Below are 12,957 nucleotides of genomic sequence, written 5' to 3' on the forward strand. Positions count from 1 at the left end.
CTGAGAATGTAGTTCATTTGATACTGATTACCTAGCATACATCAATTCCTGGACTTCATCCCCCACATTACAATGATCTAGATGTGGTTGCAGTCACTAGTAGTTACAGCACTTGGGAGATGAAAGTAGGAGGATCAGAAGCTCATGCTGTGTTTGAGGCCATCCTGCACTATGATGTATATAGTGATATCGGTAATAAGAATAATAGCAAAAAAAAATAAAAGGAATTAACAGTTAGATACAAGGCAACCAAAGTTAAGCCAACATACAATAATTTAAACATCTATAACAAGTCATGAGAAATAAGGGGAAATAAAAACATTTCCCACTGATTGTTCCTAGGCAAGCAACATCCTCTTCTCAGAGGTGAGGTTATGGTCCATCTGAAGAAACTTCAGTTAATGGGGGTTCTCTGATTTGGGCGAATTCTAGCTTGGTTCTAAAATGCTACAAATCCAATCCTTTGTGTGGACCTTTTTTCATTTTTCTTATGAACCAGTGAATTAAATTATGGCAGATTATGTTGGTTGACTAGCTAATTACCATGCATAACCTTCTACTTTGTCTATCTTCCTATACAGGTTTTTGTTGGTTTGAATGAAAATGGTTTCCTCAGACTCAGAGAGAGTGCCACTATTAGTAGGTATGGCCTTGACAGAATAGGTTGTGGCCTTGTAGGAGGAAGTGTGTCATTTGGATGTGGGCTTTGAGGTTTCAGATGCTCAAGCCAGGCCCAGTGTCACTCTCTGTTATCAGACATTACTCTCACAACCACCCGGTCTCAAATAACCAACAAAGAGGCTTAATATTCTTTATAAAGGCTTAGGTGATAGCTCAGGTTTGTTATTAGTTAATTTTTTTTTTAGATTTTTTTTATTTATTATTATGTATACAACATTCAGCCTCCTTGTATGCCCACATGCTAGAAGAGGGTTCCAGATCTCATTACAGATGGTTGTGAGCCACCATGTGGTTGCTGGGAATTGAACTCAGGACCTCTGGAAGAGCAGCCAGTGCTCTTAACCACCGAGCCATCTCTCCAGCCCTATTAGTTAATTCTTACACTTAAATCAACCGATAATTTTTATCTATGTTTAGCCATGCAGCATGATACCTTTACTTAGCGTTACATACTCATCTTGTTTCCCTGCATTTGCCATCAACTCTCTGACTCTGCCCTTTCTCTTCCCAGAATTCTCCATCAGGCTGTCTTGCCCAGTCTCTTTCTGCTTGGACATCAGCCAATCATCTTTATTATTAACAAATGAGCATAATCCACAGCAACTCTTCCTGCTACCTGCCAATTCAGATGTATACCTCTCCACTACCTCTCCAGCATCATGTCTGCTTGTGCACTGCCGTACTTCCTACCACGACAATGATAGACTAAACCTCTGTACTGTAAGCCAGCCCTGATTAAATGTTTTCCTTCATAAGAGTTCCTTCACAAGAGTTCATAAGTCTCTTCATAGCCATAGAAATCCTAAGACAAGTTTGAAGATGGCAAATTCCTTTTTATTTCCTAATTTAGACATCCTACCATTTGAAGACAGACTGAAGGCAACTGTATCCTTAGTTGTTAGACTAAAAGCCTTTAGGGAGCCACAGATATGTTTAGTTTGGTGCTATTACTTTATTGTCAAATTCAAACAGCATCAAGCTAAATAAGCCAAAGTAATTAATCATCATATAATTTATATCAGTGAGTCAACATACACACACAATCACAAAGAACCAAATCTTGAACTCTTCTTATTTCAGTTACATCTTTTTAGTGTGTGAATCTGCTTAGTGTCCAATTGTTTAAAGCTTATCAGTACTAGTCTATAATATAGTCAATCTTGTAAGCATATATCAATAACTTTAATTCATAAATGGTATTTATGTGGATATTCCTAAGGAGTAAAGTCAAGATATATCAAAAAACTATAGGGTGATTTTTTCTTTCTCAGATGTGTATGCCAACAAAATATTATAGATGATATTTAATAAGAATCAAACTATTTAATTATAAGTAGGCAAAAAGCCCAGTTCTTTTTTTATATAATACTAAATGGTCATCCCTGAAAATATGTACAAACAAGTAACATTACATATGGACTAAGAATGTTGCATTATATATTTAGGAATATATTTATATAAATAATAACAAAGAAAAAGAGGTCATGAGTTTAAAAGAGAGCATAGGAAAATTAAAATTAAGAAATAGTATTAAAAATTCACATGTAAACTTCACAGGAGCAGGACTGAGCCAGCGACCTAAGCTGGAGCAGGCCTGAGACAGTTAACTCCACAGGAGCAGGAGAAGATTTAGACCAGGAGAATTTATCGAAACAGGACTGAGCCAGTGACCTAGGGCAGAAGAGGCCTGAGAGAGCAAACTCCACAATAGCAGAACTGATCCAGCAACCCAGGCTGGAGCAGGCCTGAGACGGCAAACTCCACAGGAGCAGGAGCAGATCCAGACCAGGGACACTTACAGACACAGGACTGAGCTAGCAACCTGGGCCAGAGAGGGCCTGAGATGGCAAGCTTTGCAGTAGCAAGATTGAGCCAGCAATCTAGGCTGGAGTAGGCCTAAGACAACAAACTCTACAGAAGCAGGAACAGATCCAGACCAGGGACATTTATGGAAAAAGGACTGAGCCAGCAACCTAGGCCAGAACAGGCCTGAGACAGTGAACTCCACAGGAGCAGGTACAGGGGAACAACTGCCAAAGGAGTGGGCCAGAGTCAGAGACCTCTGCGGGTCGGGCATGAGACTGGGACCTCCGAGGGAGTAGACCTGAGCCAGGACCTCTACAGGTTTGGGCATGAGTCTGGTACCTCCAAAGAACTAGGCCTGAGCCAAGACCTCTGTGGGTCTAGGTGTGAGCCTGGAAAGTCCAAGGGAGTAGGCCTGAGCCAGGACCTCTGCAGGTATGGGCACATCTGTGTCTGGGACCTCCAAGGGAGTAGATCAGAGCTAAAGACATTTGCTGGACCAACCCAAGCCAGGGACAAAAGGTACAAACACAAAATTTAGCCTTATCAATATGTAAAAGCCTCCAGGATAGCTTCCCCAGAGTTCTGCCTGCCTTTCTGGTAATAATATGAGAAAAAAATATCTGGCCCCAAGTACCCTAAGCTTGTCAAAGAATATTCATGGGAACCCATACATATGCCTGATCTAAAGGAAATTAAACAAACAATTGTAGCTTACAGACTATATTCATCATTTGTTAGGAAATTGGTCCAAACGTGGGCTTCCAGTAACAAAGCAACACCATTAAGTGTGTTGTTAAAAGGAACATTCAGAGTTTCTGTCTCATATCAGGACCGATCTGTTAAATTTTGGCCCATCAAAATTCCAGTAAATTTTGGAGATCAGACCTTTGTCTGTTGCGGGGTTGGTGACGATCTTCTCCCAGTCAGTAGGTTGCCTTTTTGTCTTAACGACAGTGTCCTTTGCTTTACAGAAAACCTAAACGCCCTTCGACTGAAGAATGGAGAAGGAAAATGTGGTACATTTACACAATGGAGTCCTACGCAGCAGAAAAAAAATAATGACATCTTGAAATTTGCAGGCAAATGGATGGATCTAGAAAACATCTTAATGAGTGAGGTAACCCAGACCCAGGAAGACAATTATCATATGTACTCACTCATAAGTGGTTTTTAAACATAAAGTAAAGAAAATTAGCCCACAAATCACAATCCCAGAGAACCTAGACAATAATGAGACATACATGGATCTAATCTACATGGGAAGAAGAAAAAGACAAGATCCCCTAAGTAAATTGGGAGCATGGGGACCTTGGGAGAGGGTTGAAGGGGAAGAGAGATGAAGGGAGGGGAGCAGAGAAAAATGTTTAGCTCAATAAAATCAATAAAAAAAATCCACACGTTGTTTGTGGTAGTAAGTGCTTTATTCCCAGTAGAAGTAAGTGGATTCTCTGTGAGTTAGAGGCCAGCCTGGACTTACACTTTGAGTTTTAGAACATCCAGTACTACTAAAAACTCAGAGAAAAAAGAACTACTAGTTTACATAGTTACCGAAGTCTGAGGTCAACAAGACTATTGTCTGAAAATCAAATCCATCCATATATTTAGTTCTATTTTTTTGTTTTGACTTCATCCAACAAGAAGCCATAACTTTATTAGTGATAGAAACAGTACAAATTTTAAACCAAGCTGTAGTTCCACCTTTGAAACAGCAAAAGGAGGGGGGGGGGAGGGGAGTGTCCTCGCTGTCAAATAGTTACATTGTTAATTCCATAATAGCATTTACAATATCATTACTGTTGTTTTTCAGGGCTCACTGCTTTTGCTCTGGACACATTCGTCTGTGACATGACCAATTCTATGTCCTTAACTTCCCCACCTGCTTCATCAACCTCTTCCTCCTCACTCTCCTCTCCTGTCGGAGGTCTGAGTATTTTCTTGATTGAAACAGCTTCACCTTGAACTTTGAATTTCTCAACAGCTTCTAACTGTGCTTGCTGAGACAAATCTTCAATTTTGGCTTCTCCAAATACGACGTGGGTGTCTGAAGCCAGGCTCTTGTAGACATCTGGTTTGGTGATGACGAAGAGGATATTTTTAGATTTCCGGGTAGTGACTCTAGTAACCCCTGTAACCTGTCGAAGACTCAGTTTGGACATAGCCTTCCGTGCCTTCTTTTCACTCAGGCTCTATTTTGCTTTGCCTGACTGGTTCTTCATGGATTTCAGCTGCTGCCGCCAGCTAGGCTTTTTGTGTGGCTGTCTGTGTGGAGTCTTGTTCCTCAAGGTACTGATTCATCGCTGTCAGAATCTGTTCCCGACCCTGTCTCAGCCTGAGGCTGAGGTAGCTCCTGCTCTGTAGCAGGGACCGTTTCTGTGGCTTGGCCAGGCGTTTTGTGCGGAGGATGCGGAACCAAGATGGCTGTACTTAGTTTGTATAAAGAGTTTTACTGGAATACAACCTTGCCCATCAATTTGGAGATCTTTATGGTGGCTATCCTTCCACAATGGCAAAGTTGAATAGTTGCAACACAGTTGAACAGTTATGATCGAACTTATCACACCTACAAAGTAGAAGACACTGATTCTCTGACCATGTACAGAAAAAAAAGATATCCTCTATATGGCTTATGAAATTATTGGACAGCTTCTCTGAAACAATGATAAGCATCCATTCACTTAGATCTTATCTTCAGTTGTTTAATCTTCAACTGGTTTACCTACCTTCTAACAAGGCCCCGGATAGCCCACTGTTTCTGTAGTAGAGCATCACACCTATGCTGTCCAATGCTTGTGATAGAATAGCTTTCAAGCCACACTTAACCCTTCCTCCGGTAAACTGCTTGCGAATCCATTACCCTGTCACACAGGCTTGGGGTCAAAATCTGGCTTCACGGTTCATTGAGATTTGCCATCTTTTCTAACTGTCTAGTGCCCATCCCCCACACATGGTTAATCCTTTAGGGCTGCTGTAAAGATAAAGGAGCTGGCAGTATAGCTCAGTTAGTGGTATTTGCCCATACTTGGGGTTAGATCCCCAGTGCTACATAAACTGGATATTAAGGCTCCCACCTGTAACCCTATCACTTGGGAGGTGGTATTAGGGGTATCACAAATTCCGGATTATTGTTGGCTATATAGTGAGTTCCAGGCCAGTTTTGGGTACATGAGATCCTGTCTTAAAAACGAAACAATAGAGTAAAGCAGTAAGACAATGAAAATTGCTTGGCAAAGAGCAGTCAAAAAATATTTGTGTTATTTATCTTTCCATATACTTTTCGAATTATTAGCTCCTCATGTTTTTTCCTCTGCCTCTATTCAATTAATCCTTGTTGAAAACTCAACTTTGGCAACAGGTTTAGGTTTGGGTACATGCTTTCTATCAATGGAGCCATATCTGGTTTGTTTCCTAAATGGATACAATCATCTGTCATTGCTTCTTTCTTCCATGATTGGCTTACTTTTTGAGCCATTTTCTTCACTTTTTCTAAGAGTCATGGTTTTATTCTTGTGAAATAAAATTCCTCTCTGTCACATTTGATCAAATCTATTCAGTCACAGTCTGATAGCTTCTATCTCCTCCAAACCCATCAACCTTCCCACTCAGGGGCATGTACCTGCCGTTTCCCTGGATCAACTATATGTCTGTAGTGTTTAAGGATATTTGTATTACTCTGTGTGTGTGTGTGTGTGAGAGAGAGAGAGAGAGAGAGAGAGAGAGAGAGAGAGAGAGAGAGAAACTGTACACGTGTGGAAGTCAGAGGAAAACTTTTTTCAGGTATAAGGTCTTTCCTTCTATTATATTATCTGGGTCCTAGGTTGCCAGGCTTGGCCACAAGCTTCTTCACCTGGTGAACAATCTCATTAACTCTGAAGCATAATTTTGGCAATACAGTTACTGCTGTGGGCTGACTACCATTTAAATTTACATATAGATATGTACTATATGTTAAGCATATCCTCCAGAATATTTCTATCCTCTCTTTACTATCCTCCCCCTTGCTCTGTTCATTTATTTATACTTCCCTTTTATTTATTAATGAATGATTTTACATAACTGTATAAAACACAGGAAGCACAAATGAAAGAAAACACACACTATGCGTTTTTCTGAGGCTGGCTTAATTAGCTTAACATGATTATCTCCAGTTGCATCCATTTGTCTACAAATGACATCACTTCATTCTTCCCACGTGAAGAAATTAAAAAAGCAACTCCTCTCTTTTTACTAAGTATATGTAAGTGAATATAAATTACACTTGCAGATGGCATACTCATTTGCATTTAGTTATTAGGGTCATGAATATCCCATCTTTCAGCTTGAAAACTAAGAGGAACTGTAGCCTTTCTGTGGTGTCTAACAAGAGATATCAATGTTTCAGAGGAAGAAAGAAAAATTCACATACGCTCATGGCATAGGTTTTAAAAATAGACGACTGCATAACTTAATGGCTTAGAGCAGTAGGCACACATTGTTTCTCTTGAGAATATCATTTATCATAGGCAGTTCTGGTCCAGGCTAGCACATCTAATTGCTATAATTACTGGATACTCTATTTGAACTGAATTTTCTGGTATGGCCTCACTCATGTGGCTGGTGGCTTTTAAGCTAGAACATCTTGATGCCTCAACTGTGAAGGCTCATTTATGTCCCGTAGGATGTTCAGTCTTCTTCAAACAGCATAAAGGACAATACCAAGTGGCCAAGCACTTTAGAAGCCTTTGCTTCTGTTGTGTTTACTGATTTCCTATTAAACATAGCAAGTGGCATATTTTGTCTATAAATAATATACTATGTGCATGTTTACTGAAACTATCTGACCAGGACACCTGCTGGTTATATGGCATGGGTAAGTCATTTCTCTCACTAATGTCCCTTTTCTTTTATATGTAAAATGTAGATACTATTATTATTATGTACAAATGAAGATGAATAATTATATTTTAAGTTCTTCACACTTATTTATTTACACATTAATTCTTCATACCGTAAGCATGTTTTAATGTTTCCTTCCTAGGAACTGTAGAGGTGACAAATGCAAACAACAGACATTGGCAAATAATTTCCTGTTTATAGACTTTTAAACAATTTCCCCAAGAAATGGACTAGGTTTTATATAAATTTTCCCATAGATGTTTTGCATTTAATGTCTTTCCATCATCCCTATTTTGAAATATGTTCCTGGGAGAGAAAGTAAAATGAACTCAGATCCTAGGGATAAGTAATAACAATTCTTAGCATCTCAGCAGGTTACTCTTCCATCATATTCCCCCAGTGGATTCTGATCTTATTAATAGCTTCAAAGGAAAGGTAGCATTTCTGAAAAGAGCAAATGAATTGCCACTTCGAAAACCTATTTGAGACACTGGAGTGTTGAAATAAGCCCTGACTAAAACACCATTTAAATTGCATTTGGAGTATCAGGAATGGTAACTGAGGGATTGCCTTGACAGAAAAAAAAATCATTCACGTACTTGCTTGGTAACAAAATGACAACAACAACAAAATCACAATCACTGACAAGTCATAAATGAATCTGTCCTATTTCTATTTTTTTAATCTAAAAAGTTTCCTATATAATAAAAGGCAATTTTCCTTACTGCCTTTCTGATGAAGAAGCCAGAAAAGCAGAATACAAATAGATTCATACTTTTCATCCTGCACAAAACTCAACTCTAAATGGATCTAAGACCTCAACATAAAATGAGACACACTGAACCTGGTAGAAAAGAAAGTGGGGGAATAGTTTTGAAAACAATGGCGCATGAGACCACTTTCTGAATAGAACACTGTTGACACGGGCTTTACTAGAATCAACAATTAATAAACAGGACCTCATGAAGCTGAAAAGTTTTTGTAAGGTAAAAGACACCATCATTCTCACAATACAGCAACATACAGAATAAAAAACAGCTTTTACCAACTACATATCCAATAGAGGGCTAATATCCAGTATACACACACATATACATATATATCACAACCAAAAACTAAATATAAAGAAAACAAATAATCCAATCTAAAATGGGGTAAAGATCTAAACAGAGAATTCTCAAAAGAGGAAACTGAAATGACTGAGAAACAAAGAAAGTTTAGTATCATAATATCCTTAATCATCAGGCAAATGCAAATCAAAACTGCTCTGAATGCTTAAGATCAATAACACAAATGATGACTCGTGTTGGTGAAGATGTGGAGCAAGGAAACACTCCTCCACTGCTGGTGAGGACGTGCAAACTTATACAACCACTATGGAAATTAGTGTGGTGGGTCTTCAGGAAAAAGGGAATTGATCTACCTCCTGATCCATTCTTTGGCATATACCTAAAGGATTCTTCCTCCACAGAGACCTTATTCAACTATGTTCACTGCTGCTCTATTCATAATAGCCAGAAATTGGAAACAACATAGCTGTCCCTCTACCAAAGAATGGATAAAGAAAATGTGGCAATTCACGCAATGGAGTATTACCCAGCTGTTAAAAATTACATCAATTTTCAGGCAAATGAATGGAACTAGCAAAAAATCATTCTGAGTGAGTAACACACACTCAGAAAGACAAATACAGTATGCATTTGCTTATATGTGAATATTAGATGTTAAGTCACTGATAATCAAGCTACAATCTGTAAAACCACAGAGGTTAAGTATAGAGTAAGTGACTGCAAGGGTTATAGATAGATTGTTAGGAAACATAGCTACGGATGGATGTGAGGGAGTGGAATGGGGAAGACCAAGCAAGGATGGGGAGGGGAGAAGAGGACAAGGGAGGGCATGCAGGGAGAGAGAGCTGAAATTAAGGGCCATTTGAGGGGTAGTATGGAAGCCTAACACAGCAGAACCTTCCTAAAATATATACAAATATGAAGGCAATCTAAATGAAACTTCCAAATACTGGAAGAGACAGAACCCCCATTGGATATCTTTTGTCACCAAATGAAGCTTCAAGTCCTGGTGTTGGGTTATATCTAATTGAGTTGTTGGCCAAATGGGTCCCATGTTCATGATTTTGAAGGCAAATTAGATTACAAAAACATACCTATGTACCCAGTCCATGATTTAGTGTGCATGGGGCACAAAGGCCAAACTCAGTGACTGATAAGATAGAATCATCACTGCAGTAATCTTCAGTGAGAAAGATGCGGACACATACTTGTTGTGCCAGCTTCATAGGGAACAGAGGTCCAGGTGATTGAATCCACCCATGCAATGTTGCTATACACTTCCCAACCAAAAAAATAATAATAATACAATACTTATACTGACTGTTCTTGTAAAGGACCCGAGTTCAATTGCAAGCACCCACATGATGGTTCACAATATAAAATATTTTCAAACTTAAAATTCTACAGTTGTGGGGGGACTGGCAATAGAACCAGGACTTAACCTGGCTGTGTGAACTGACTTTTTGAAACCCATTCCCTATGGTGGGATACCTTGATCAGCCTTGATACAGCAAGGAGGGGCTCAGTCGTGACTCAACTTGACATGCCAGACTTCCTTGACTCCCTAAGAGAGGCCTTACCCTGTCTGAGGAGTGTGTAGCATGAGGGCCTGCTTGTGGGGGTTTCTGTCCTGGCCAGTTCCCACAGCCGGTAAGCCCCCAAAAGTCACACAGAAGTCACCATAAGATTATAAACTGATTGGCCCATTAGCTCAGGCTTCTTATTAGCTCTAATCAGTTATATTAACCCATTATTCTTATCTATGTTAGCCACGTGGCTCAGTACCTTTCTCAGCAGGGTAGGTCACATCTTGCTTCTTTGGTGATCTGGCAAGACTGGTGAGGAATGGGCTTCCTCTTCCCAGCGTTCTCCTGTTCTCATCACCCCACCTCTACTTCCTGTCTGTACTTGACCCGCCTATACTTCCTGCCTGGCCAATCAGCGTTTATTTAAAACATGATTGACAGAATACAGACAATTTTCCCGTACCAGGAGTGGATGAGAGGTGGGATAGGGGAAGGCAAGGCAGGGGAGGGGGGAGAAGGGGTGGGGGGAGGACATAGGGTTGTTATGTAAAATGAAAAAAGATAAATAAAAATGTGCTACAGTCTTACTAATTCAAATACTTCAAAATTTCACTCTCTTTAAAGAAAGTCCAAAGTGTATTTTCAAATACAAAGTCAACAGTGGACTCTTGTAAAAAAAAAATTAAATATTTCTTACTTCAAAAGGGAAGAACCAGGGCAAAGCCACCACAATCCGAACAAACTGAACAAAGAAAAAACTAAATTCCAACTGTGTAAATAACTCAATATTCTATGTTTGGGATCAACTGTCGTTCTCCTGGGCTCTTTCAAGGGCTTGGGTCACTTCTCCGACTCTTCTCACGATACCAGCATCTACAAAAATGGTGGGGTCCTTTGCTGCAACTGGGATGCACCTTCACCTCTCCTGGGCTCTCTTCAGGGACTCCAGCCCTGGCACACAACGCCAACAACCCTCAGATGCTCTCCATGACCCCTTCAAGCCTTCAAAACCAGTAATCACCTGGACGACTGGCACTATCAAGTTCAGCTGCCAGCAGGAGGTAGAACCTTGACTGCCTTTGGCACACAGCTTCTGGGCACTGCCCCTGAGGAAACACTACCCACAAGACTTCCCCCCAATGATGTTGCTTTCTTGTTAATCACAGATGGTTCGTCAGCCCCAGCTGACCAGCATCTATTCTCCCAGAAAAGCAAAGGTTTTACTTTAATGGTTCTGGTCTCATTAATCACAGTCAATTCTTCAGTTCCAGCTAACCAAAACTATAGAATCTTCATACAAAAGATCAGGTAGTATCTTTTTCTCCTTCTGAAACTTCAGAAGCCAGGCCTCCATCATCACACTGCTTTCAACATTCCTTTTTTTTACATTTTATAAACCTTATTGTATTTCTCTTTTATTAATAGAGTCTTCCATCATACACTTCATCCTGACCACTGTCCCCCCCCCTTCACTACTCCTAGCTACTCCCCCTACATTCTTTCTCCACCTGCTATCCCTCTGTTTCCCTTAAAAGAAGAATGGGCCTCCTATAAAAGTAAAGATCTATTTGCATGCTTCTACATGCAGATGTCCAGTTTGACCAGAATTATTTGTTGAAGATGGTTTCTTTTTTCCAGTATGTATTTCTGGATTTTTTTAATTAAAAAATCAGGTGTCCACAGGGATGTGAATTTGTCTGGGTCTTCAGTTTGATTTCATTGACCAATGTGTCTTTCTATATGCCAGTACCATGTGGTTTTTATTACTATGGCTCTGTAATAAATACAGCTTGAAATCAGGAATGGTGAGATCTCTAGTAGTTCTTTTACTATTTGGGATTCTTTTAGCTATCCTGTTTTGTTTTGTTTTTCCAAATTAAGTTCATAATTATCCTTTCAAAATCTGTTAAGAATTGTGTTGGAATTTTAAGGGGGATTGTGTTAAATATGTAGATTGCTTTTGATAGGATGGCCATTTTTACTACATTAATCCTACCATTCCATGAGCATAGGAGATCTTTCCATCTTCAGATAACTTTGTCATTTTCTTTCTTCAATGTCTTCAAGTATTTATTAGACAAGTCTTTCACTTTCACCCCAAATATTTTATATCATTTGAGGTTATCATGAAGGGTTTTGTTTCCCTGATTTCTTTCTCAGTCCATTTGTCATTTGTATATAGGAGGGACTACTGATTTTTGTAAGTTAATCTTGTATCCAGCCACTTTGTTGGCTTCCAGAACTTTTAAGGTCACTTATGTATACTATCATATTATTTGCAAATAACAATATTTTGACTTCTTCTTTTCCAATTTGTGTCCTCTTTATCTCTTTCATTTTCCTTAATACTCTAGCTAAAACTTCAAGTATTATATTGAATAGATATGGAGAGAATGAACAACCTTGTCTTGTTCCTGATTTCAGTGGAATTGCTTTGAGTTTCTCTCCATTTAATTTGATGTTGGCTGTTGGCTTGCTATATATTGCCTTTATTATGTTTAGGTATGTCCCTTGTATTCCTGATCTCTCCAAGACTTTCATCACTAAGGGCTGTTGGATGCTTTCAATATGACTTTTCTAGCTCAGAGTTCCCAAGTCTTCCCAAAATCCTTCCAAAAACAACATATTCAGGTCTGTCACAGCAATACCCAACTATCTTGATAGCAAATTGTCCTAGAGTTACTATTGCTGTGATAAAACACCATGACCAAAAGCAACTTGGGGAGGAAAAAGTTTATTTGGCTCACATTTCAACATCACTTTTCATCACTGAAGGAAGTCAGGGCAGGAACGTGGAGGCAGGAGCTAATGGAGAGGTCAAGTAGGGATACTGTTTATCTGATTGCTCCACATGGTTTGCTCAGCCTCGGCCTGCTTTTTCTTTAACTTTCATTTTATTTATTCTTTGTGTCTTTTACAATGGATCCCATTCATTCCCTCATTCCTTCATATCAACCTTCTGTCCTTGCAACCTTCCCCAAAAATAAAATAAAATGAACTTT

At 39.4% G+C, this 12,957-nt stretch overlaps 1 pseudogene; it reads right to left on the minus strand.

Moving 5' to 3' along the window:
- Nucleotides 1–4,240: 4,240 nt before the first annotated feature.
- On the minus strand, nucleotides 4,241–5,981 carry LOC126492096 (nascent polypeptide-associated complex subunit alpha-like; annotated as a pseudogene).
- Between the last annotated feature and the right edge of the window lie 6,976 nt (nucleotides 5,982–12,957).

The sequence above is a fragment of the Alexandromys fortis genome, unplaced genomic scaffold (assembly GCF_014885135.2).
Source record: "Alexandromys fortis isolate MF-2015 unplaced genomic scaffold, M_Fortis_MF-2015_v1.1 scaffold_265, whole genome shotgun sequence".
NCBI classification, from domain to species: Eukaryota; Metazoa; Chordata; class Mammalia; order Rodentia; family Cricetidae; genus Alexandromys; species Alexandromys fortis.